The 27,528-nt window shown below is 45.8% G+C and overlaps 1 long non-coding RNA gene across 1 annotated transcript in view; it reads right to left on the bottom strand.

The window, feature by feature from the left end:
• The window catches only part of LOC129380987 (uncharacterized), a 38,752-nt gene that overhangs the window by 2,552 nt on the left and 8,672 nt on the right, over positions 1-27,528 (bottom strand). The window contains exon 2 of the long non-coding RNA XR_008609219.2: positions 12,386-12,430. This is a non-coding gene — a long non-coding RNA (uncharacterized lncRNA). The remainder of the gene's footprint in view (positions 1-12,385; positions 12,431-27,528) is intronic.

Here is a 27,528-nt window from a genome sequence, read left to right as displayed (position 1 = left end):
GGCTCCGCAGCTCGGGGAGAAGCCCCGATGCTACTTTCAGTTGAAGAGCAAGCGACTGACCGCAACTCACTCAGCCACGGGCCGCCGGCTCCCCCGCAGCGCCTCGGCCATGGTGAGCGACTCTCCTCCCCGGGGCCGAGAGCGCGGAGCGACGCGAGGGGCGCTGAAACTTTATATACTCTCGTCGTGTGCTTCATCCGTTTGCGGTCTCAGTCGCAGCTGCGCGGAAAGCTCCGTCACTACGCCTTCTTTGTTGTCTGTTGCATACAACTGCGGGTGCGTCCCTTCGGTCCTCGTTGGCCTGAACCCGCCGTGGTGGCGACTCGCAGCGAACCGCGTGTTAGGGACCACCGGCTGCCGCGAAAGTGCTAGCGAGCGAGTGCCGCTCCTCTGGTGCGGTGCGATCCAGAGAAGGGTCAAATCCGCACGCTCACCATTGGAGTAATACTGTCTTACGAAAACGTGGGCCTATCCCGAAGGCGCTGCGGCCTAAGACAGCGTCTCGAAGCTCTAGCTGTGACGAGGGAAGAATGAGAGAAGCTGGAACTTCGAAGGGCGACTTTTGCGCGAGGGAATCGTGCGTTCGTGGCCTAATGGTTACTGCGTTGGGCTGCTGTGCTGGAATCAAAGGTTTCATCCCGCACTCGGTCACGCATTTCTTTATAGCATTATAGGCACTTCACCGGCTTTGGAGGCATCCAACAGAAAACTTGAGGTGTACGACATACGAGGTATATAAACTTCACTTTGATTACAGCTGCCGATACATCTACCGTGAGTCGGAAGAAATGGACCGATCCTGGAGATTGTTAATAGTAAACTGGGACGCTGTCATGCTAGGCTCGGTAATCGCCAAGCTGTTAAATATGGCTCAGAATGTGAAAAGCTTTATATAATACAACTAACCGCACCACGAAAACTTCACACAGATTCCAACAGGTGCGAATTGGATCTGACATCATTGTACCTACCGTATATATAAATATGTACCACCGAAACTTACGAGCACGCTTTCGAATACTTTCAAAATTAGCAGTAGCTAAATTCTGCCCAAATTCATTTCCCTTTTCATATAGTCCATGAAACTTACAGTGGCCGCAATCCTTCATTTTTATTTACCTTGCCGCTACAAACAGCGAAGGGAAATAAATAGCCGGCAGGGAACCCGGTGCTACAGGACGTCCCGCGCCCACAAAGCTATCGTGTCACATACTGCTCGCGTCACACTAATTTTGCTCAATATGCCCCCATTCTAAGAGCGATGATGTATGTGAATTCAGCATTACAGTATTCATGACGTCGTTTATACATACCTTTCTTGTCTGTGTAAGTTTGCTATAGTTTTAATCTCGCACAGACAAGAAAAAAATTTTGTACCCTTCCACTCTGTGAAGAAGGATAACCAGCAAATCTGTATTGGGATGAGTATATTGACAACTATATTGATTTATGTGGTTATTGCTATATTGATTGAATAAAGACACATACACGTAACTTCGTGGTTTTTATCGCCTTTATTTTGTCTCATTCGTTACCACAGTGATCTATAGCTTTGTTGTCGCTATGGCACACCGCGATCGGTTGTACAGCTTTGCAAGACACGTTCTCGCCAAGCTTAAATCTATACACGACCGGTGACGCTGTGGTGGGCACATTCACGTCCGTGTAGCACACAATTCCAAACCGTTCCATACAGGAAGAACACAATCAACTTGCCGTCAGGGCGCACTAGGTCGACGTTAAAGTCGCCCATTGGTGGGTACGCTATTGCGTTTTATTGTGCTTTCCGACCCTCCAAAGGGAGCGAAGGAACGCCGCCATGCAACGTTTTCTATACGGTCATGAAGGTCATGCGTCATAACATGGTTGATAAGACGATAACATTCAGAACGATCGCCGCAACGGATAACATCACGCGGAAATGGTAATGCGCTTTATAGCCGAAATGGTAATGCACGATAGCCCAGCGTGCTATCGCCACTTCGAGCGGCAGAACAAGAGCAGAGAGCTTTCCGCCTCGCTGCCCCACTGCGGGCTATCAACTGCGCTTGGAGCGAAACCAAAAACTGCCATAAATAAAAAAAAAAACCTGTGGACTAATTCGCCATTCAACAGAACACCAATCTGTGGATGTACTTCCTGTCATTCCCATGATGGTAGAACGATCGCAGCGCCTGATTTCCCTCTAGTTATAGTAGTATGAAACTCTATGGCGCAAGCCATTCGTGGCTTGGAAGTACCGGGCTCGCAGTGTGAAAGAAAGGAAATATGGGAAAGACAGATGACGTTTATCGTTGTGGGACGAGATAAGCCCCAAAGAATGTAAATTTTTTAAAGAGTGTTTCGGAATTGACGCCACTGCGCGTCTACCAAAAGGAAAGACAAAGAACTTACGAAAAATACAACGTGGCTTGCTTTAGGTGGATAAAAGAGGCATGACAACGTTTTCTTGTGCGCGGGAGAACTTCCGGGCGGGTTTCCAAGCAGGCTGTCAAGCCGCCATTTTGTTTGGACAGCAAAGTACAATGCATCGCTCTCGACTTCAATGCTGTCTTCGCCAAGCTGGTCCCTTACCTTCTTTTTTTTTCTTTTTTTTTCTTGCGCTGCTTCTGGGTAGGAGGCAGTTTTTATAGGATCATCTTCACCTTGCGGATTTCAAAAATGTGCGCGTTCACTTATTAAAGTTGTAATCCACCAACCGCAGTGAATCAGAGCATATATGGCGTCCTGCTGCTGAAGACGAGGTCAAGGGTTCAACTCCTGATAGCGGCGGCCGCATTCCCATGGGGTGGAAATAAAAGACACACGAGTAACGTGCTTTGGATGCACTTTAGGAATCATGAGGGGTCAAAGTTATTCCGGCGGAATCGCAGAAGGGGGTTTTGGCTGACTGAATATGTTTGTTGTATACCGCCCTCAGCGGACTTAGTTAGTCGATCACGCATTTTGATTTACCGTGCAAGTAATGTCCGCCTCTTCGAGTGGACCAGCTGAAAGACTAGAATTGTGCTATCTGCCACAGGTGATATTGAAAGATTGCTTAAACTCTTGGCCGAAACACCTCATCTAATATCTCATCGTCAGCCTGTTTTATGTCCACTGCAGGACGAAGGCCACTCCCTGTGATCTCGAATTACCCGTACTGTGCCAACCGATTCCAACTACCGCCTGCGAATTTCTTAATTTCATCACCCCACCTAGTCTTCTGCCGTCCTCGACTGCGCTTCCCTTCTCTTGGCACCCATTCTGTAACCCGAACTGTGATCTAACCTGCGCATAACATGACCTGTCCAGCTCCGTTTTTTTCTCTTTATGTCACTTACAATATCGACTATACCCGTTTGCTCTCTGATCCAAACCGCTCTTTTTCTGTCTCTTAACGTTATGCCTAACCTTCTTCATTCCATCGCTCTTTTCGCGGTCCTTAATATGTTTTCAAGCTTCTTCGTCAGTCTCCAAGTTTCTGCCCCAGATAACAGCACCAGTAGAATGCATTGATTGTACACCTTTCTTTTTGATGATAATGGTAAACTTCCAGTTAGGATCTAACTATGGCTGCCGAATGCGCTCGAACCCATTTTTATTCTTCTGTAAATTTTGTTCTCATGATCAGAGTCCCCTTTGAGGTGGGCACGCCGGACGCGGACTGGCAATGACGCTAACCAGGACTCTGTTCTGCGTTCTGCAGGGCATTTTCCAGATCGGCACATCTACGGAAACGAGCGGCTACACGTGCCGGGATAAAAGCGATATCATCGACGTCTATCAACTTCGTCCGGATAACACTGTTGGCCAAATGACACCATGGTTATTTCCTGGAGACCTGGCTCCACTAGGGACACCACCTGGTAGTCGCGGTGTGAAGTCACCTGAGAACACCACTATAAAAGAAGCACCTCACCGGTTCATCTTCTGTGGGCACGGCGGACGTGGACTGGCAATGACGCTAACTAGGACTCTGTTCTGCGTTCTGCAGGTTAGTCCTCACAGTAGTTAAATTAAATTATGGGGTTTAACGTGCCAAAACCACTTACTGATTATGAGGCACGCCGTAGTGGAGGACTCCGGAAATTTCGACCACCTGGGGATCTTTAACGTGCACCTAAATCTAAGTACACGGGTGTTTTCGCATTTCGCCCCCATCGAAATGCGGCCGCCGTGGCCGGGATTCGATCCCGCGACCTCGTGCTCAGCAGCCCAACACCATAGCCACTGAGCAACCACGGCGGGTCTTACAGTAGTTCTTTACGGACTGATTGTCGTGGAGTTTTTGTCCTACCGTGCCCACAGAAGTGTTTAGACCTTGCCTATGAATGTCTTCTTGTGTGCAAGTTGCTTCTCTGTGGGGACATTGAATCAAACCCAGGTCCTACGCAGAAGGAATTGTTTGAAGAGTTGCTTCAGGGTCAAACTGCTATCCGTAACGATATTTCAGAAATGAAAGTCCAGCTGTCTAACATAGAAACATTGATAAATAACCTTCAACAGACGTACACTCAACTTGACAAAAGGTTATCTGAATCTTCTCCGACGGAAGGGGATCAGGTTCAAACTTCTCTCAAGTCTATAAAAAATGTTATTGGCTTCCAGTCAAAGAAACTAACTGATCTCGAAGACAGAAATAGGCGGTCAAACGTAATTATTCATGGCATTTCTGATTGTGACGACGAAACGGAAGCAGCCCTCAAAGAAAAAGTTCTCACCGAGGTAATGAGGGATAAGCTGCAAGTACAGTGCAAATCAATCGGCCGCATTCACAGGCTAGGCCGACAAGGCAGCAAACGACCGGTCATCATCTATCTGCAGGATTTTAACGAAAAGAAACTTATATTTGAAAACTGCAGCAAGCTCAAAAATTCAGGCATGTCTGTACAAAATGAGTACTTACAAGCAACGCTAAAAAAACGGAGGTTTCTGTGGGAAAGCGCGAAAGATGAAAAACTGCGGGGTAAAAAAGTACGCCTACTTCATAATAAACTTAGCGTCAATAAATATTGGCTCTTTTGGGATGAGGCAAAAAACATGCGCGTTAAGATAAACAATCAACGCTCTCAGCAGCCCGAGCATTGACGCCTTTCCAAAGAATGTGACAAGCACTTGCGCATAATCACCCTAAATGCTCGTAGTGTAGTAAACAAAACGGAACCCCTTGAGGTTTCTTTACTAGAACATGACCCACATATTGCCGTCATAACCGAGACGTGGCTGCGGACTGAAATAGCCGACGAGGATGTCTTCCCTAATTGTTACCAAGTTTTTCGTAGGGATCGGCCTTTCAGGGTAGGTGGCGTGGCAGTTCTAATTAAAGACCACATACAGGCTATTCTCTTGGAAGAAATTCCCGACCTTGAGTGTTTGTGCATAAAGATCTCATGCTGCGGCCATACCTTGATTCTGTTTGCCATTTACAGACCTCCTGATGCATCAGCTGGTTATCTGTTAAAACTTGAAGAGCACATGTCTCGGTTCCAGAGAAACAAATTGGTACTTATTGGTGACCTAAACCTGGCAGGCGTTAATTGGGAGCGTTTTGAATCCCTTCCTCAAAACAGCAATAATTTAAACAGTGTACTTAACATAATGTTAACACATGACCTCATTCAAATAGTTCAGGAACCGACACGTGTACAAGGAACTAACAAATCTGTACTGGATTTGGTATTTTTGCCAAGAGGATTACCTGATTGCACTGTTGAAATTGTGGAAGGCATCTCTGACCACCTGCTTGTCAGTGTTCACTTACTCATTGTCGCTTGTACTCTACCTAATAACACTGTGAAACATTGTTCTTTCAAAGATTACTCACGTGCAGATGATGCATCCACTATAGAACATTTGGAAACATGCCTTATCGATTTTAATGATACTGATTTCAACACACTTTGGCGCCGTTTTAAAGATATGTGCCACTTCTGTATCGATAAGCTTGTGCCGAGCAAACGTAAATTTGTTCGTAGACAAACGCCGTGGATGACGCGTGAAATAATCCACTTAAAGCGAAAGATAAAAAGGTTAAAGAAACAGCGCTTGCATTTAGGTCATTTAAAGGATTTAAAAGAAGGTCTTGCACGTGCAGTACACTCTTCGAAGGAACATTATTTTAATACAGTGCTGCCAAATTTCATTGTAGAGCAACCAAAAAAGTTTTGGAATTATATAAGTGAAAAAAAGAAACCGGTGTCGCAAATTTTGGTTGATGGTTCTGTGGTTACCGATCACGGGGATATTGCGCACCAATTCAATGACTACTTTCACAGTGCGTTTTCTAAATCCGGTGCTTGTCCATCCAATGAAGCAGTGTTTCACCCCTGTGATGTAAATTTTATTTCATACCCTGGCGTAGTTTCTATGTTACTAAATTTAAAAACTAAATCATCATGTGGTCCCGACAACCTTCCTAACGTGTTTCTGAAGAGATATGCGGAATCTGTTGCAAAGTTTCTAGTTATTTTATTTCGTATTTCATTATTTCATGGAAAATTACCGAGCGACTGGAAGATAGCCAGGGTTGTGCCAATACACAAGAAAGGTGACCGCACATTATCACAAAATTATCGTCCAATATCACTTACATCATCATGTTGTAAACTAATCGAACATATTATTGCCAACCAGATTAATGAATTTTTAGATGCACACGCAGTCCTCTCTAATTTCCAGCACGGGTTTAGAAAAGGGTACTCAACAATTACACAATTAGTGACAGTAATACATTCACTCGCTTCATGTCTGGATAGGAACGGGCAGATTGATGCAATATTTCTTGACTTCAGTAAAGCTTTCGATAGAGTTCCCCATGACAAACTAATTTTAAAACTCAGACGCATTGGACTCCCAGAAATTTTAATCATATGGATATCAAACTATTTAACCAATCGCTACCAATTTGTAACAGTTAATGAGGAGCAATCAGGTTGCCTACCGGTCGGCTCTGGCGTGCCCCAAGGAAGTGTGCTGGGGCCATTATTGTTTTTATTATATATTAATGACATTGCTGCTGAACTTGATCCGAATGTCCAAATCGGGTTGTTTGCGGATGATTGTGTGCTTTTTCAAGAAATAACTTCAATTAACGACCAAATCCATCTTAACTCCTCTCTTGCTAAGATTTTTGAATGGTGTGAAATGTGGGACATGAAACTTAACACAGATAAGACCGTCTTTCTTCGCTTCTCTCGCAAAAAAGCTCCGCTTTCTTTTAACTACAGGCTTGGTTCGTCCCCTTTGCTGGAAGAGACTAAATATAAGTATTTGGGTGTCACACTAACTAATACTTTATCATGGAATTTACATATAGATAACATCTGTTCTTCCGCATTCCGTAAACTGTACTTTTTAAGACATAAGCTAAGAAGTTCTCCCCCTAGCGTAATATTACTTGCTTACAATTCACTAATTAGACCTAAACTTGAATATGCATGCGTTGTGCGGGACCCATTTAATAAACACAATAACACCCGCCTAGAAAAGGTATAGAGAAAAGCTGTAAGGTTTATTTACTCGAAGTTTTCCCCGTATGACTCACCCTCTGAATTAATGCAGATTAACGGTATACAATGTCTTGAACAACGAAGAAAAAATTTACGTTTGCAATTTCTTTTCTTGCTTTGGAATGAAGATCTAGCTACTAACCCTTCTCCATATCTGTCGCTTTCAACGTCAAGGCATACACGCCACCATCATCCTAATTCCCTGACACCGTATTTTGCGCGAACAGATTTATTAAACTTTTCATTTTTCCCTCGCACGGTAACCGACTGGAATGATTCCTTATTGCCTTTCGCCACACTTTGATGTATTTTTTTAAAACTTTGTTATTATTGTTTATTGTTTTGTTGTCATTTGACCCACCCTGCTTGGACCTGTACAAGGTTTGCAGTATTGAATAAAGAAGAAGAAAGAAGAAGAAAGAAGAATTGACCTAGGTAAGGTATTCCTTAACAGACTCTAGAGGCTGACTGGCGATCCTGAACTCTTGTTCCCTTGACCGGCTATTGAGCATTATCTTTGTTTTCTGCATATTAATCTTCAGCCCCACTCTTATACCCTCTATGTTAAGGTCCTCAACATTTTGTTGTAACTCGTCCCCAGTGTTGCTGAATAGGACAGTGTCGTCTACAAATCGAAGGTTGCTGAGATATTCACCATCGGTCCTCACTTCTAAGCCTTCTCATTTAATTAGCTTGAATACTTCTTCCAAGCACGCAGTGAATAGCACTGGAGAGATTGTGTCTCCTTGTCTGACCCTTTTCTTTATAGGTAGCTTCCTAATTTTCTTGTCGAGAATTAAGGTACCTGTGGAATCCCTGTAGATACTCTCCAAGATATTTGCGTAAGCGCCGTGTACTACTTGATTACGTAATGCCTCTATGACTGCTGGTATCTCTACTGAATCAAATGCCTTTTTGTAATCTATGGAATCCATATAGAGAGGCTGATTGTACTCTGCGGATTTCTCGATTACCTGATTGATGACATGGATGTGATCCATTGTAGAGTATCCCTTCCTTAAACTTGAAACCCTCGGTTGACTGAAGTCCAGTGTTGTCCTTATGCTATTGGAGATTATCTTGGTGAATATTTTATATAATACTGGAAGTAAGCTAGTAGGCCTATAATTTTTCAATTCTTTAACGTCTCCCTTTTTGTGGATTAGTATAATGTTGGCATTCTTCCAGTCCTCTGGGACCCTTGAAGTCGATAGACAGTTCGTATAAAGGGCCACCAGTTTTTCAAGCATTATGTCTCCCCCATCTTTGATTAAATCAACTGGTATTCCATCTTCTCCTGCGCCTTTCCCCGTTTCATGTCTTGCAAAGCCCTTCTTCCTTCATCGCAGATTATATAAGGAGCCTCTGTAACCTGTTCATTACTACTTCGAATGCAGGTATCGCGGCTGCTTTGAGTACTGTACAGGTCAGTGTAAAATTCTTCGGCTGCCTTTACTACATCTTTGAGATTGCTGACAAAATTACCCTGCTTTTCTTTCAGTGCATACAGTTTGGTTTGTCCGATGCCAAGTTTCATTCTCACTAATTTCATGCTGCCTCCATTTTTTACTGCTTCCACAGTCTGTTTCACGTTATCATTTCAAGTATCCCTTATTTTCTCCTTGTTAATCAGTTTTGACAGTTCCGCGAATTCTTTCTGATCTCTTGGGTTGGACACTTTCATCCTTTGTCGTTTCTTTATTAGGTCCGTTGTTACTTGGGAGAGCTTACCTACTGTTTGTCTTGGTGCCTCACCACCCACTTCAACTGCTGCTTCTCAAGCCAGCGTAGTTATGGTTTCATTCACTGCCTCTATATCATCTTCATCTCTCTGTTTTAAAGCTGTATATTTGTTTGCAAGTGCCAGACCGGAATTGGTCTGCTTTTATCCTTACTGCGTCTAGGTTGGCCTGTTTCTTCTTGACCAATTTTACTCTTTCTCTATTCAAATTGAGGTGAATCCTAGCCCTCACTAACCTATGATCCCTGCACTTTATCCTACCTAACACTTCTACATCCTGCACTATACTGGGATCGGTAGAAAGTATCATATCAATTTCATTTCTTCTTTCACCATTAGGGCTTTCTCGGGTCCACTTTCTGTTGCTACGCTTCCTGAAGAAGGTGTTCATAATTCGCAGCTTATTCCTTTCCGCGAGTTCTACCAGCATCTCTCCTCTAGCGTTGCTATCGACGTCGTAGTTGCCAGTTGCTTGTTCTCCAGCGTGCTTTTTCCCCACTTTTCCATTGAAGTCACCCATTACTATAGTATACTGAGTTTGCAATTTTCGCATTGCTAATTCAACATCTACATAAAACTTATATTTCTTCATCATCGTGACTGGAGGTTGGAGCGTAGGTTTGTAGTACTTTTATTCTATACCTCCTATTCAGCTTTATTCCGACTGCTGCTACCCTCTCATTAATGCTGTTGAATTCGTCAATGTTGCCCGCTATATCCTTATGGATTAGGAATCTTACTGCGAACTGCTTCTGATCTGGTAGTCCTCTATAGCAGAGGACGTGGCCGTGTGTCAGTACTGTATAAGCCTGACCAGTGCTTCTAACCTCACTAAGGCCAATGATATCCCCAACAATGCCTTACTGTTCCTCCAAGAGTCTTGCTAGGCTAGCTTCACTAGAGAGGGTTCGGGTGTTAAACGTTGCAAGGGTCAGTTCATATATATATATATATATATATATATATATGTCAATCAAAAGGAAGAAAAGATGATGAACGGAATGGCATATATTTGTACTGACGTTTCGGACGAAAGCCGGCCCTCCGGCCGCAACGTCAGTAAGAATACATCCCATAACGTTCGCTTCTTTTTTCTTTTTTGATAGCTGTATATATATATATATATATATATATATATATATATATATATATATATATATATATATATATATATATATATATATGTATATATATATATATATATTGCCATGGATTATTTTTAGTACTTGCAGCACTCCAAAGGCCTTTGAATTTGGGGACGTCTATCGGAAAGGTCTTCACACGAGGTGACACATGACCACCCCGGTGTAAGATTTATACTCTTTCGGTGAGGACACTCGCGTAAAAGAATCGACCAGACAAAGCAGCATCGGCGCACTTCAATCGGCCCGGTGGCGGCAGCGGATACCTATCGGTGGGACTGAGTAACTTCTGGTAAAACGCAGACGACAGCTTGCGCGAGCAAGGAGCGCGCGTATAACGCAATACAACCAGAGAACAGCGTCTGCACAGGTCTCGCGTCACCGTATCTGCTCCGTCGAGGCGATGCCCTCTCCCCCACGCTCTCCCCTCACCTAGTTACCTACTTTCGCGTGTCAGCCAATAATTTCGGATTTCCGGCGAAGCGCCAGTTGCAACGGGAGATAAAACGAATATTACCTTTTTTATCTTGAAGTTGCGTCGCACCGCCAATAGGTGCCCGCTGCCATCTCAGGGCCGATAGACGCGCGCCGTTGCTACTTTATCTGGCCGATCGCATCTCGCAAGCAAGCCGAGAACTGTCCCCAAATAAAGAATATGCCTCTCACACCGTGAAGCGTCTCTTGTTGATAGGACTTCCTCGCTAATGAGTATGTGCAGTGCGCGTCACCCTTTTATGCAGGGCGCGCGAACTGCGGCCGCCGCGGCACTCCGGGGCCAGCCAGTGGCGTCTAACAGTAGTGGCTGGGCCCGAGATCGGAGGCGTCGGCCGCGCGTGCGCAGACACTTCTTATCTCGAGCCTAGCAGCTACCGTTAGACGTCGCTTGTTGGCTCCGGAGCACCCCGGCGGCCGCAGTTCGCGCTCTCTGTATAAAAGGGTGACGCGCACAGTACGTAGCCGATCTCCTCTATGAGCCTAAACGGGTTGCCTCGTGGGCAGCGTGCGAGGCTCATTAACAACAGTAAAAACGAAAACTTGACAGTCACTTAAGTATCCTTACATTTGAAGCCGAAAGCTTAATGACTTCTCTAATTAATTTCTTACGCCCATGATACACGACGTCATTTATTGTCACGTGTCCTTCACACCTCCAACTTAATCCACCTTGCTATAACTTGTACCAACCTTAATCCACCTTAATTCAATTTAATACGCCTTATTCCACATTAATCCACCTTGCTCTAATTTTTACCAAGCTTAATCCACCTTCATCCACTTTGCTCTAATTTGTAGCAAACTTAATAAGCTTTAACTCACCTTAATCCACTTTATTTCGCCTTTATTCGCTTCGCCTTAATTCAATTTACTCCCCCTTAAATCACCTTACTCTAACTTGTTCTAACTTTAATTCACTTTACTTCACTCTAAATAACCTTAGTTCTTGTTAACTCACATTAATTCACATTTTAACACATAAATACTACCAATTAACGTTGACATACCATTTACTATCTTCTGTATTACTACTGACGTCATACAACATGCCCACGACATCACATCGATTTTTGTTACCACTCGTCGCGGGCAACAACGTCGGCTTTTCTGCCTCATCGGATAGTTAACGCTTTCGCATTGCAACTTGTCAAGACACTATGGTGGTTCGTTACTGAGTGACGCCGATATCCCTACCCTATTGACCGCAATCACTATACGTTTTTCGTGGAGCTCAGCACGAGTTCGAGGGTGATGCAGTTCATTGAACCGGCTAAATATTGCGCACAGGCAGATAAGTGTGAGGCAGCAATTCCATTTTAAATAAAACAGTGCAAACAGCTATAACAGCACACACTGAATCTGATAAGCACCACCGCGATTCCGGAGGAATACCTCCTAAATCTGCGGCAAGAACAAGAACTTTACCCCCCCCCCCCCCCCCCCCCAATACCTGACTAATCTCCGCACGCGCAAAGACCTAATGTGCGTCGTAAGACAGCCCTATCTCTAAAACTCACCAAGCTTCTGTGGTGGACCTTCAGGACGGCATATACACTACGCACCTACGAACGGGAGAAAAGGCCTTCACAAACTGTAGTACAACATGCCAAACACAACAAGGCAACACGAAATAAACTAGCACGACAGAAAACACTTCTGTCGGCAACAGAACTCACGACGTCCGAGCTTGAACTTGAGACGTGGAGAGCCACGCACTCCGTCCTGCCCTTCCGTTTATGTACAAATTCCCTCCAAACGGCGATGGTACCATGAGTCGCGCTGCTCAACATTGAAAAGTTATTCTTTGGCCTCGAATATAGGAACAGCCACAGCGCGCCCGGAAAGAAGCTATAACTTGGCCCCTACTGCGTAACCTCGTCGAACTGACAAAACAGCAGCGTCTGGACTTTATGAAAAAAGCTGCGGATGAAAATCGAGGCATACCACCAGAATGGAAACATGCAGCGCATGGTAAACCACGATTCCAAAATTAGACAAGATACTATCGGCGACCTGCGCCCGATCTCGCTGACGCCAACCGTCTCTAAGCTGGCAGAGCACATGTGCATGACTCGACATAACCGGAGGACGAGGCAGTTCCGTCCGGTGAAAGCGGGCATCCGCCCTAACCTGTCAACTCACGACAGCCCGCGCCATCTGAGACGAATGGGCAGCGCTCGCCGCTGCAACACAAATCACCTTGGAATCCTTGTTCCAGTGTTTTAAAAAACAAATAAACAAATGCGTTTGGCGGAGTGTAAAATGCAGGAGTGAGGCATTGGAATGACGTGTGGCTGGCATCCGAATCGCAAACTTTTCTAACCTCCCTGTCTTTCCGTCTATTTCTCCTCGACAAATCGATTTCTTTTCTTGTCATGATCGAACGTTCGCGACCCGCACGGACCCCCAGAGTGCTTCTCAACAAAGTGCTTCAGGGAGCTATATTCTTAGGAAGAACAAGCCCGACGCACAAACGTATATACAACTGCTTACATAAAGAAAAGTTAGTGGTAAACACACAGGCTGGTACAAAGATCACAGCTCCAGTATACAGGATACCACTTCCTCTTGGTCCCCCTTTTGCGCGCATGAGCCTGTCCAATGCACCGTAACGTAACTCCCCGGGGGCTGGAGTGCCGTCCCGGCGCTTATTAGAATGATAGTGAACCAGATGAACAGTATGGGCTTTAAGTGGAACACGTGGACGACGTCAGTGCGTAGCTGGGATGACGATGGCATCTCTCTTACAGGGACGATTTCGTAGTTTATGTCACTTAATCATCGTAATGTACGACCTGGTATAGCGTGACAGCAGCTTTTCGGACAGGCCGATGTGGCGAATTGGAGTCCACAGAAGAACGAGATTTTCGGGAGAGAAGTCAAGGTACCGGAGGCGACTGTCGTGGTGAGTGTTTTGTGACGCCTGAGCCGATGCAAGTCGATCATAGGCAATCTGGCGAGCCACAGGAGCCCGACCAACGGCGTCATGACCGTATTCCGTGGTGTGTTGCGATACTGAATGTAGCACTGTGTCAAAAGACAGAGTGAGACGTCGACCAAACAAGATGTAGAAACGCGAGAAACCGCTCGTATCGTGACGTGACGAATTATATGCAAGTGTCACGTAGGGCAAAGTGTTGTCTGAATCACGATGGTCTGCTGAAACGTACATAGACAACATCTCTGTAATGCTGAGATTTAGTCGTGCAGTCAGTCCGTTTATCTGTGGGTGGTATGCAGTTGTGAGATTGTGTTCGGTGGAGCAGGAACGAATTATATATGTCTTCGATAAGTTGGGACAGGCAGTACCGGTCAGCATCTGTTAGCAAGCTGCCTTGGCGCGCCATGGGGAAGAATCACGTCCTGAAGTAAAAAGTCTGCTAAATCTGTAGCACAGCTGGTGGGCAGGGCACGTGTAATAGCATAACAGTTCGCATAGTCTGTTGCAACGGCTTTTCATTTATTACCTTTTATCGATATCGGGAAGGGGCGAAGAAGGCCAATTCCAACAGGGAAGGGCTCCTTGGGAACATCGATTGGATGAAGGTGGCCAGTAGGTTGCGCACGTGGTCTGTTTCGCCACTGGCAGAGGTCACAAGCCGCAACGTAACGTCGCACAGGTCGGTACAGGCCCGGTCAGAAGAAGCGACGTCGCACTCTGTTGTAAGTGCTGCAGGTGCCAAGGCGTCCGGCATTGGGTGCGTCGTGGAGTTCAGCAAGAACAGTAGAACGGAGGTGACGAGGGACAACTAGCACTAAATCTGGTCCATCAGAGCTGATGTTACGTCGATAAAGAATGTCGCCATGGAGCACAAACATTCTAATTGAGCGATCTGATTGCCCAGAAGTCAAGCGCTCGATTATCGAACGTAGAGAGTCGTCCTTTCGCTGTTCAGTAACTATGTTGCGAAAGTCAGAAATGGCCAGAAGGGAAGTGTCGGAATCGACATCATCGTTGTAACAAGGATCGACGGGGTGACGAGGCAAGCAGTCGGCGTCCATGTGTAACCGGCCGGACTTGTATATGAACTTTTCTTTCCATTTATTTCTATATAATTACCCATTAATTGCTACCGCAATAAAAATATTTTATTTACAGTGTGAAAACAATTGTTTTAATAATTTGGGAAAATGCGGATAGTGGCCTAAGGCATAAGAAATATTCGGATGTAGTTTTTTTTTTTTTTTATAAACTAAGCTTGGATTCGATTTTGCTGCCACAAAAACTGTATTATAAAATTTCTCACTTAATTTCAAAATATTGACCAGACATGGTTAAACCAGCCGGGAGATATATCTCATTTGCCATGTTCAGAAATGAAATCAGTGCCCCTAAAATGGTCCATGAAGCGATTTGGATATATTTTGTTGACTCGTAGGGTACAGCTACAGTAAAAGATTCATGTCACAATTTAAGTGAAGCATCTCATAATAAAAGGAAGCATTAGCTCTGGCGTTCCTATCTATATAAATACGTGGAACGGAGAAATCGTTTTTACTGCCAACCACAGCACCAGGTCTCATGAAGGTTGTTGCATTTAAAAGAAAAAGTTAAAATCTAGTGGTGGGAAAGGAATTTTTGATTTAAGACGACACATATCGTTAAAAATAGAAAATCTTCAGGAAAAGAATTTAGCAAGTTTAGAACAATGGAGGAATGAAAACGATATTATAATTCTGTAGACTGCATATAATAGCACACCTAAAGAGGACAAAATTGATGTATTATACATAGCACTCAAATAGACCACTAATATGTGAGTACGTAGATATTGGAACAAATTGAGGACGTATACAAATTGATATATCAAAGTTGTCCACCTAAACGCCAGTGGAAACTGACCCTGTCAACCTTTAGCAACAGAACTCTGTCGTGTGAGGCTAGCTTATCAGGACTCTTTGAGGAACTATCAGACATTGTTTGGGATATCATCGGCCTTGGTGAGATTAGAAGAACTGGTGAGGCTTACACAATGCTGAATAACTGCCATATCCCCTGCTATAGAGATTTCCCAGATAAGAAGCAATACGGGGTGGGATTCCTAATCCACAAGGACATAGCAGGTAACATTGACGAATTCTACAGTATAAATGAGAGAATAGCAGCAGCCGTAATCAAATTTCATAAGAGGTATAGAATAAAGGTAGTAAAAGCCCAAGCTCCTATATCCAGTCACGATGATGACTAAGTAGATCAGTTTTATGAAGACGTCGAACTAGCCATGAAAAAAGTGCAAAATCAGTATACTGTAGTAATGGGCGACTTCAATGCAAAAGTGGGAAAAAAAGCATGCTGGTGAACAAGCAATTGGCAACTACGGCGTCAATTCTAGGAGCGCTAGAGGACAAATGCTGGTAGAATTTGCAGAAAGGAATAAGCTAAGAAAAATGAACACCTTTTTCAAGAAGCGTAGGAACAGAAAGTAGACCTGGAAAAGCCCTAATGGTGAAACAAGAAATGAAATTGATTTCGTGCTTTCTGCCGATCCCAGATATATGCACTGGAAGATAAGCAGGGTAATATCATCAGAAATCTCGAAGCTATAATAAAAGAAGAGGAAGAATTCTATAATGACCTGTACAGTACCCAGAAGGCTCAGGATAACTCCATTCGAAACAGTAATGAACAGGATACAGAAAGGCCTTGCAAGACATGAAACGGGGAAGAGCGGCAGGGGAATATGGAATAACAGTCGATTAATTCAAAGATGGAGTAGTCATAATACTTAGAAAACTGGCGACTCTCTATACGAAGTGTCTATCGGCTGTCAGCGTTCCATAAAACTGTAAAAATGCAAACATTATATTATTCCACAAAGAAGGAGACGTTAAAAAATTGAAAAATTATAGGCCCTTTAGCTTACTCCCAGTTTTATATAAAATATTCACCATGATAACCTCCAATCAAATAAGGGCACCACTGGACTTTAGTCAACCAAGGGAACAGGCATGTTTCAGGAAGGGATACTCTACAATAAATCCCTATTACCTGATCAATGGATCAGGTAATAGAGAAATCCGCAGAGTGCACTCAGCCTCTATACTTCGCTCTCATGGACTACGAAAAGGCATTTGATTCAGTAGAGATACCAGCAGTCATAGAGGCATTACGTAATCAAGAAGTACAGACCGCTTACGTAAATATCCTGGAAAATATTTATAGAGATCACACAGCTATCCTAATTCTCCACAAGAGAAATAAAGAGATACCTATAAAAAAGGGGTCAGATAAGGAGACACAATCTCCACAATGCTATTCACTGAGTACATGGAAGAACTATTCAAGCTATTAAACTGGGAACGCTTAGGAGTAAGGATCGACAGCGAATACTTCATCAACCTTCGGTCTGCCGATGATATTGTTCCATTCAGCAACACAGCGGACGAGTTACAACAAATGATTGAGGATCTTAACAGACAGAGTGTAAGAGTGGGGTTGAATATTCATATGCAGAAGACAAAGATAATGATGAATAACAGGCAAAGCAACAAGAGTTCAGGATTGCCAGTCAGCCTATAAAGTCTGTGAACGAGTACGTTTACCTAGGTCAATTAATAACACGGAACCCTGATCATGAGAAGGAAGTTCATAGAAGAATAAAAATGGGTTGGATTGCATACGGAAGACATTGTCAGTTCCTGACTGGAAGCTTACCATTGTCATTGAAAAGGAAGGTGTATAATGAATGCATTTTACCGGTGCTGACATGTGGTGCAGAGACTTGGAGACTGACAAAAAAGCTTCAGAACAAGTTGATGACCACACAGAGAGCGATGGAACGAAGAATGATAGGCATAACCTTGACAGACAGAAAGAGAGTGGTTTGGATCAGAGAGTAAACGGGTATAGCCGATATTCTAATTGACATCAAAAGAAAAAAATGGAGCAAGGCAGGCCATGTAATGCGCAGGTTACATAACCATTAGACCATTAGGACAGCAGAATGGGTACCAAGAGAAGGGAAGCGCAGCAGAGGAAGGCAGAAGTCTAGGTGGAGCCATTTGTTGCAGAACTACGGATTACTAAACTTCGTGCTTCTACATTTTAGCTTACCGCATGTCTGAAGGTAGCGGAAAAGCGGTAGTCTTTTTAAATTTTTATTTCTGTCGTTGATGTGTCGCTTAGAAGTAGCAAAGTTTGTGATTTCAACACTCATAATAATGATTGTGAACAATTACGTCACACAGGGACTAAAGTCATATCTATAAACATGCAAAACTAAAAAAAAGTAAAGATGTCGCAGTTTGACCCGTAAGGCGAAGCGTCGACTGCTACACGAAGTAAGGTTAGTATATGGGGCGTGTTAAGAACGGCCAGCTGAAGTGCAAGTTTTGCTAGCCAGTTGCGACAGCGGCGGCAACTTTTTCTTGGAACGCCACCGTTACGTTCTAGCCTTGTCGCCGTTGCAAATAAATACGTTCGACGAAGCAGGCTTTGTGCCTGAACACGACACCACCTACCTGCTCTGCTATGAGCGGTGGAGTGCCCGCGGAAACCTCTACGGAGGCCTCTTCCCACGCGCCGTTCAAGGCGCCGGACAATGGACACCACGGCGGCCGCGCTGCGGGGGTCAGCTCGGGGAATAAAAGGCGCCTTTCCTGATGTAAGCCAACCAAGCGTCGCCACCGCTCGCGTAGTCACTCCTCCGGCAGCAGCAGCCACCATGCCAGGAGGGGAAGGAGCCGTGGCCGCTCCCGATACTCGTCCCGCAGCGGCCGAGGTGGCCGCAAGCACCGAGGCAGCCGCCGAGGGACATCAACCACCCGTTCGGAGAGCACCCGCGGGAGAAAGAGGGGACGCAGCAAGAGCCGACGTCATCTCTCCGTCAGCAGCTCTTCTGCCGCGAGCGCGACCACCAAGAGTGCCGGACGTAAACGGCACGGCCACGCCCGTAGCAGGTCCTCGTCGAAATCACGACGGGCCAAGCGGACGAGTGCTTCCAAGCCCAAGAAAAGTGGCAAGGGCAAGTGACGTCACAGTAATCGCAGAAGAGCGCTGGTCACATCCAGTGAAAATCGGCACTTGGAAATTTCCATTGGCTCCCCGTGGAAGATCCCATAACTGGAAGGCGTCGTGAGTTCATTTAAGAAATCTTGTCTCACGTCTCTGGAAAGTGCTTCACAATAAATTCCTCGATGACGGCGCTAAACCGTTGTTCAATTATTTCTTCCAGGTGTTGTTTCCTATCGTGTATGTTATTCTCTTGTTGGATAAAGTTAATAGGGGATTCCACTTTATAGATATAGTGTTGAGTGTAAGGCAGGTCAAATCGAGCAAGCGTTAAAGCAGCTCGTCGGAGCTCCGGAGGTCTGCCGAGTGGTCGAGGGTTGGCAACGCTGCGTCTGCGGACAGCGCAAGTAAAGAAACGGTCACGATTGAGGGTAAAATGAGAGCAAAATGCGATAGCAGTACGTCACACATCTTTGACATCCCGGATGAAAATGCGTTCGCTATATTGCAAAGCATTGTTCAGGAGCTCACTTGGCATACGCGCCCTCCTCGTATATATATATATATATATATATATATATATATATATATATATATATATATATATATATATATATATATAAATATGTGATACGAGAAGGCTACCATGTGAATTCCCGAAATGAATAATTCGATAGATCATTAAATCACTCATCAGGTCTTCGAAATTATACCACGCAAAAGAGAACACAAAATTTGCTGTTTATATACAATTACAAAGAAAATATTTCTGTCTGCCCCGTAAATCTATTTTTAATTAGCATTAACGTTATACTTCATCCCGATTTAATTTTACGTCTTTTTTTCTCTCTCCCCTTCCCTATAACGTTTAACCTTTAACCGCCGGCTTTTTGGCTAATCTCCCGTAGTGGGTAAGCGCCACGATTGAGGAACAAGCAAGCAAGCAAAATTATCGGCTTAGTTAACCGACGTACATCTAACCCTCATCGTAAATTCGCTTGTCGTTTAAACGTCTCTTCTTTAACATCCGTCTTAAAGCCGGCGAATTCGCCCTCGAAGACTGCAGTCTTTTCAGAAGGCGCAAGCAAGAGGGACATCGAGTGTTATAGAGCAATCTGTCTCACCAGGACGTCTCTGAAGGCCGCCATTCCGTCAGCTCGCCTGTCTACGCCGGCACTACAACGGTGCGCCCTAGTGCAATAGGAAACAAGCGGGCCACCCGAGAAATACCGTGCCGGGGCCAGACTGTCAGCCGAAGGACGCAAGTAATTAAGAACTTCGACATCAAACATGCTACGCCAGAGCCGCCGTGATGCAGGATTGCGGCAGCCCGAAGCAGCTAAGCCTAACGCGACCGCTAGGTTGAGGGTGCCTCTGGAAACTTCTCGTTTGCGGGGGGAGAAGGTAACCTTCAATGAGAATCGACCACATTCGTCCACGAGCCGACCCGACACGCGAAGCTTCCAGAAACGCAAAAGAACAAACTCTATGGATAGCATCAGCGGTAGCCAAGGCCAGCGCAAGAGACCGCGTCATGATCAAGCCACGGCAGTCGTTGATGCGCCTTCTGTAAAGCATCATCGAGCCCGTTCAGATAATGGCCGAGGAAACGAACAAAACAAAAGGAGCGTTGGCCACTCGACAGCTGCCCAGCCAAACACTGGTAAAAAGCAGCTAGGCCTTAGGCGTAGCTCCCGCGTTAGTAACAAACGCAAGCGGCAACGCTCGACGAACGACGCCGAGAGCGTGGGAAGGGCTCGCAAGAGGCGACGCCTGTCAACTCTCGCCCCCGGGCATACAGCAAGCTGGATGGACAAGCGTGAGGAGGGTAGCCCGCCTGCAAACGAACCGTCGACGTCGAGTGGGGTACGACGGGCCAAGAGCCCTCCTACCGTCACTACCGTGGTACCAGGTGATGTGCCGGTGGCCGCCGCGTCGACGCGGAGCCACACGCGTGGCGGCCGCAAGCGAACGCGTTCCTCGTCCAGCGTTTCCACCAGGGCTAAGGAGCCCGCTGCCAAGAAACAGCGCCGCTTGAGAAGTGAACCTATATCGTCACGCAGCGGCGCGCGTGCGGTAGATTGGCCGGCGGCCGCATCGACGCGCAGCGGCGGGCGCGGCGGTCGCAAGCGAACGCGTTCCTCGTCCAGCGTTTCCACCAGGGCTAAGGAGCCCGCTGCCAAGAAACAGCGCCGCTTGAGAAGTGAACCTATATCGTCACGCAGCGGCGCGCGTGCGGTAGATTGGCCGGCGGCCGCATCGACGCGCAGCGGCGGGCGCGGCGGTCGCAAGCGAACGCGTTCCTCGTCCAGCCTTTCCACCAGGGCTAGCAAGCCCGCGGCTAAGAAACAGCGCCGCTTGAGAAGTGAACCTATGTCGTCACGCAGCGGCGCGCGTGCGGTAGATTTGCCGGCGGCCGCATCGACGCGCAGCGGCGGGCGCGGCGGTCGCAAGCGAATGCGTTCCTCGTCCAGCCTTTCCACCAGGGCTAGCAAGCCCGCGGCTAAGAAACAGCGCCGCTTGAGAAGTGAACCTATGTCGTCACGCAGCGGCGCGCGTGCGGTAGATTTGCCGGCGGCCGCATCGACGCGCAGCGGCGGGCGCGGCGGTCGCAAGCGAACGCGTTCCTCGTCCAGCCTTTCCACCAGGGCTAAGGAGCCCGCGGCCAAGAAACAGCGCCGCTTACGCAGCGGCAGGCGCACTGTAGATTTGCCGGTGGCAGCATCAGTGCGGATCAGCAGGCGTGCCGGTCGTAAGCGAACACGCTCAAATGTCAGCCTCTCCACCAGGGGCAGCGGTTACAAGCCCGCTGCCAAGAAACAACGCCGCGCGAGGAACGGGCCTACGAGCTTCGACACGGGCAACACGACGGCGGGGCTACGAGTCACGGGACGAAACCGGAAGAGAGGATGCCGCCGATAAAGCCTGCCAAGAAACGAGGACGTGTAACGAGGAAGTCGTCGTCGGGAAGCGAGCCAAGCCAGAAGAGGTTACGGTTTCACTGAAATTGAAAGCGCATAGCGGCGAGTCTGCCCGCGCAGCCGCCGCAGCATGGCGGCCAGTGGGTTCAATAAAACCAGTTCATGAATAAAACCAGTGAATTGAATTATCCTTCAGTAAACAATGTTTTCTTCATTAACATTTAACTATTCACTAGTCAAATTGCGTGGACCATGCTGGTGGCAGGTAAGCTTTGTTCACAAAAATGTTGCAGACTTTTGTGTGCACAGTTGGTGCAAAAAGAAAAGCTTCTCGGATGGAGGTCTGCAACGCTTGTCAGATGTTTCATTGGCTTGCCTTGTTCCAATACAACAAACTGGCGATACCAGAGCTGTCGACAAAAACAGCAGTGGGGACTATAGCGATCCTGCCTTCAATAAATACACATTGTAAACACTATGACTGAAATAAGCAATTTATACTTGCATATCCTTGAGCATCCATGTCTTATTCCTTAGTTGCAGTATGCTCTACTCTTATTAAAGACAGCAACTAAACAGTAAATCGTAACACATCTCACTAAGAAATGAGGGTCTTGTATGAAGCACCAGGCAGACATTGGTGAATACCTATAAGCAGTGTGTGAGTAATAAGCAATTTACACTTGTATACTGGCACAAGTTTTTCTACGAGGGTGCACATGTGTGTTAGGTGCTTATCTCCAACAAATAACTGAGCCACGCATGGTTTAATTGCAGTATGCTCCACTCTTAAAGACAGCACCTAAACAGAAAATCGCAATACATCTTGCTCAAAAATGATGGTTTTTTATGGAGCACCAGGCAGACATTTGGGAATACTTTCGTATCACAGATACATTCCTGCCTTATAGTCTGAAATGAGTGTTCCCTTTAAGAGGGAGCTGTACTGCATATTTTTGACGTTGATTCTGTAAATATGGTGTACACCCACCAGGGGAATGGGCCACACATAAAGAAATGAAATAACTAACAAAAAGGTGTAAAAATAAAAATTATAAAAACAAGACAATTTGTGTGGACTTGCAGAAAAAATGGTAAAATAATGAAAAGATCATGGCGAATAATAAAAAGAAAATGGAGCACACCATTTCTCCCTAACAATGCAACCACTGCAGCTCGGCCCAGCCATGGAAAGCCTCCATGTCAGCCAACACTGCCCACGAGCCTTGATGTGATGGAAGATGTTACTGGAGCCTCAGTAGGGCACCACATTTTAACCAGGTAACCTCGCCGAGAGTTTACAAAGTGAATAATTAGTACCTACTATTGTAAATAAATTGTGTTTGATTGCTAAAAACTGTTCTCAGCGCATTTTTTCTTCTTCAGTAGGCACCTGAAGTGCTGTAGGTCCACTCACGCGACCGTCTCCTAATTTTCTCCTACTTTCAAAAATATGACGGGAAAACCATAAGAAAAAAGGTTACTATTAAAAGAGCTTCAAACTTAAAATTTCATCCAAGTGTACAATTCCAGCAATATTTGTGGCACGGTTACGAGTGAAATGTGTAACTAAAAGAGGGGGTAACCTCGCAAACAAATCATACCTCCTTCAGGTGGCGATACTCGCGAAAGTGTCGAACAACCTCGTTAATTAACAAACAATAACAAACAATTAACAAACTATTATATGCTAGTCAGAATATGCATATGGCCTATTCCGAGGAAATACTGAAATGAAATAGAAGCGAATAACGACTTAATTACCCGGCAAGACGCAATTTAAGCTAGAAAACAGACATGTGGATTATAAATTTTCCACTCCAATTACCTATTCAAAACGGATAGAAACAGTATTTGCATGCGGCGTGCATTGATCCAAGCATTGACTCCAAAAAGAAAGAAACAAAGAACAACAAAAAAACAACGTCGGCGCCACATGTTTTACTCCAACTAATCAATGTAATCAAATAATTGACCGACGAAATCACCGAAGCACCGAAGCTTCGGTGATTTTATCCAAACTGTGACAACAAAAAGGAATTTTATTTTTTTATGGGATGTACAAAGATCAAAAGGGGGAGTGAAATGGCCGCCAAATCAGTTGCTGTGCCGGGGAGAGCACCTTCCTACATGGCGTAAAGCGCTCCATGCACCCCTACCAGCGACATTAACGCGTCAATAAGAGAGTCGCGAAGCAGCGGATGTCACTTCTTAGTTGCTGTCGAAGTAATATTATTGCCCTCCTTAATGGTAAAATCGATGCCAAACATGATGATGCATGGTTGAACAATCGCTCTCTAACTTTCTGCGAAAGTTATTGCGGGTTTCGGTCGTTTTGTTAAGTCAATTAAGCAAATTCGTTCTAGGATCGAGACATGCGCAACACAGCGCGCTAGGCTCATCACGTGATGACTCCAACGAAGAAGGGCGCGAGAAAGTAATTATCACAGCATCACGCATGGTGTTCCGCAGGGCAGTGTTCTCAGTCCGTTCTTATTCAACTGTGTCATGGCAGGCTTGCCACAAAAACTCCCGTCTGGTCTACAATATTCTCTGTACGCAGATGACATCTGCATATGGGCCTCTGGATCTCATATACAAGACATTCAAACAACGCTGCAAGAGGGTGTTGATAGTATCGACACCTTTTTAAAAGAAAGAGGCATGAGTATTTCATACGCGAAGACAGCCGTACTTCCTTTCACTAGACGACAGGTAAATAATTTCCAACTTACACTTAATGGGCAAAATTTGATGTTTGTGAAATAGCATAAATTTCTTGGAGTTATTCTTGACCGCCAGCTAACATGGGCATCACACATCCGCGCAATTGAAAAGCAGACCAATGCAGTAATAAACGTACTTCGGCGACTCGCTGGCACGACGTGGGGGGGATCAGTCTCTTCGCTACTACAAGTCCATAACGCACTCATAAAACAAAAAATTGCTTACTCGGCCCCTATTCTCCATGGTTTATCACAAACTTCTGAGGAACGTCTTCAACGTTTACTATAGCAAGGGGGCTACGAGTGTGTCTTGGGGTTCCGCAGGCTACCTCGAGTTCTTTAGTAATTGCTGAAGCTCGTCACCCCCCATTTCCAGTCATACGAACGGTTGAAACATGCCGACATACTTATCGCATCTTAACCCAACACGAGAATCATCCATTAAACCTCGCGCTCACCGAAAGAAACAAAAGCAAAATTCACGATATTGTTCGAGAACATAAAGCATTATTACCGAGATTTGAATCATGCAAAGTGGATGTTAGTTACCCTCCCTGGATGTTAACATGCCCTAAAATAGCATTATCGGTTGACGGGATTATATCAAAGAGAGACATGTTCATAGTAGCCGCACAGCAACTGGCACTCTTCCAAATTTACTCAATATATCCCCAGTACATCCACATTTATACAGATGGTTCGTGTCATAAAAATTCCTCGGCTTCAGCATTCGTCATTCCACATTTAGCACTAGAGCAAACATTTAAATTAACGCGGGAGACATCTTCCACCATGGCAGAACTATTTGCAATCCTGTGTGCTTTGCGTTTCATAACGTCAGAAAAACATTCGCAAAAATGGGTTATCTTTAGCGATTCGCAAGCCGCTCTCACATTACTGCAGAGCAATAAGAAAAATTCTTTGAACACTTTGCTATTGTATGAGACGCTCAAAGAACTTACAAAAGCAAACGCAATGAACCACGTGATTGCATTTCAGTGGATACCTGGGCACTGCAATATTCCTGGTAATATTGCGGCGGACGCAGCTGCGAATTGAGCGCACAATAACGCAGAGACAACCAATCTTCCCCTACTGCGTAGTGAAGTCCGTCTGATCCTGAGACAGATTTCTTGTCGCCTCAGCAAAACTACCTGGTTTGACCAGCAAACTAAAAACTCGGAGTTATACTCTATAGACCCATGTATAAACTTGTCAATGCCGGAAACTCTAAGAGACAACAGAAAATTTGAAACATTGGTACATCGGCTGCGTCTTGGTACTGCATTTACGAAACACTTCTTGTACAGAATAAAATGCATCTCTAGTCCGCAGTGTTCTTGCGGCCATCCAGACGAAGATGTGCATCATCTTCTTCTCGAATGCACGAAATACGATACACAAAGAACGGTACTGCAAGCTAGTTTGTTTTTATTAGACAGAAGACCATTCACTCTTAAAAAGATACTTGGCCCATGGCCAACTGCGGGCCTTCAAAAGAGAGCCCTTCTTGCTCTGAAAAAGTTTTTAGAGGACACCAACATTTTGGGAAAATATTAAGTATCAGATGATCCGAATACGCTAAATGAGTTACATAAACGTTGTTCGTGGTTCATAATTGGTTTATGGGGTGATCGCATCTTTTACGCAATATGTTTAATTCTGTTCTGTACTTGCAGTGTATTACATGCGTTGTGTGTTTTGGCTGTTCAAAACATCTGACTTTATATATGCGTGCGTGGACTGAACTAGTGCGCAGAACTTTGCGACTCATGATGTACTGCTGGACTGCATATTTTTTATTGATCCGGTGTTCTACTGAGTGTTATACTTTGTGTCGCTATTCTTCCTTTGTACGCAAATTTGTTTCGTTTACCAACTGACAAGGAGTAGCCGGTGCCACCATAAAGGCGCCAACCTCTCCTAACATTCACTTCAATAAAAAAAAAAAAAAAGGGCGCGCCTAATAGGTTTCTCGGTATGCACCGCACCAAGTGCTGTGAGAGTAAAATAACATTGTCCCAGCCTAATAAAGAGCGCGAAAAATGACTATTTTTAACCTCATCACTTGTAAAAAAAAATTGTAAGTGATTATGTGGTGAGAAGCTCGTTTCTGTTCATGCACATTGCCTAAGCAGGCTGTTCGCAAGCTGTAGAAAACCAGCCGGAAAATGCTTCTGTGAGTGATGCGCGCTTCCCCACGAAGCCAGCTTGATCGCCTGTGTTTGGTGACATGTACGTACTCGCACCAAATCCAGAGCGGCGCGCTCCAGCGCTGTAGCAGACGACGCGAAGCGCCTCCCCCGGGTCCGTGTGCGCCTGCGCCGCTTCGTCCACCTTGACGGCACACCCATTCCTCTCGTCTCTACCCTCCGCATCCTCGGATTCTTTCTTCAGTCCAATGGCAAGCACACCACCCTCATCACTCGAAGACGTTCCCAGACACTCGAAGCGAGCGGTCGCATCGCCCCTCGCTCCGACGACTACGGCTCGCCCGCCACCTCTCGCGCGCGCACGTCTCCGCCTTCGACCGCACTTATGAGCGCAGCCCTTTTCAGGGCTCGCACGGCAGCTGGCACGATTTCCTGAGCCACGCTACCGCACGGAGACCCCATCTCATGGGTGACCCTCCGAAGAAGCAGCATCGGAAGAGGCCGAAGAAGTCAGTTCCTGGCTTCAACGACGACTCGGAGCACCGACGAGCCCTGCAACATCAGCCACGTGGACGGCAACCACGCACCGGCAGATCGCCTCCTGCGTTGCGATGGAAGCGCGGGCTGAAAGCACGTACGCTACGTGCACTGTCGGCTGACTTGTCGAGCTCCACGCCGTCATGCCCGCCTACGCAAGGGAGTGCAACGCCGTCTGCGCGCGCCCCAACTGCCCTGGACCCTCCCTTCCGCGCATTTCCTTTTGATGCGCCGAAGACGACTGCCAGCGGCCACCACGCCGCAACGTCCGCTTCAACGGACACCACCTCAGAGGCCCCCACTTCGGCTGCCTCCACCGACGACGGTGCCAGCTACCCGTCGACCGGCGACACCGACGAGAGTGCCGGCACC

The sequence above is a fragment of the Dermacentor andersoni genome, chromosome 1 (genome assembly GCF_023375885.2).
Source record: "Dermacentor andersoni chromosome 1, qqDerAnde1_hic_scaffold, whole genome shotgun sequence".
Classification (NCBI taxonomy): Eukaryota; Metazoa; Arthropoda; class Arachnida; order Ixodida; family Ixodidae; genus Dermacentor; species Dermacentor andersoni.
This window is presented reverse-complemented; position numbering and strand designations above follow the sequence as displayed.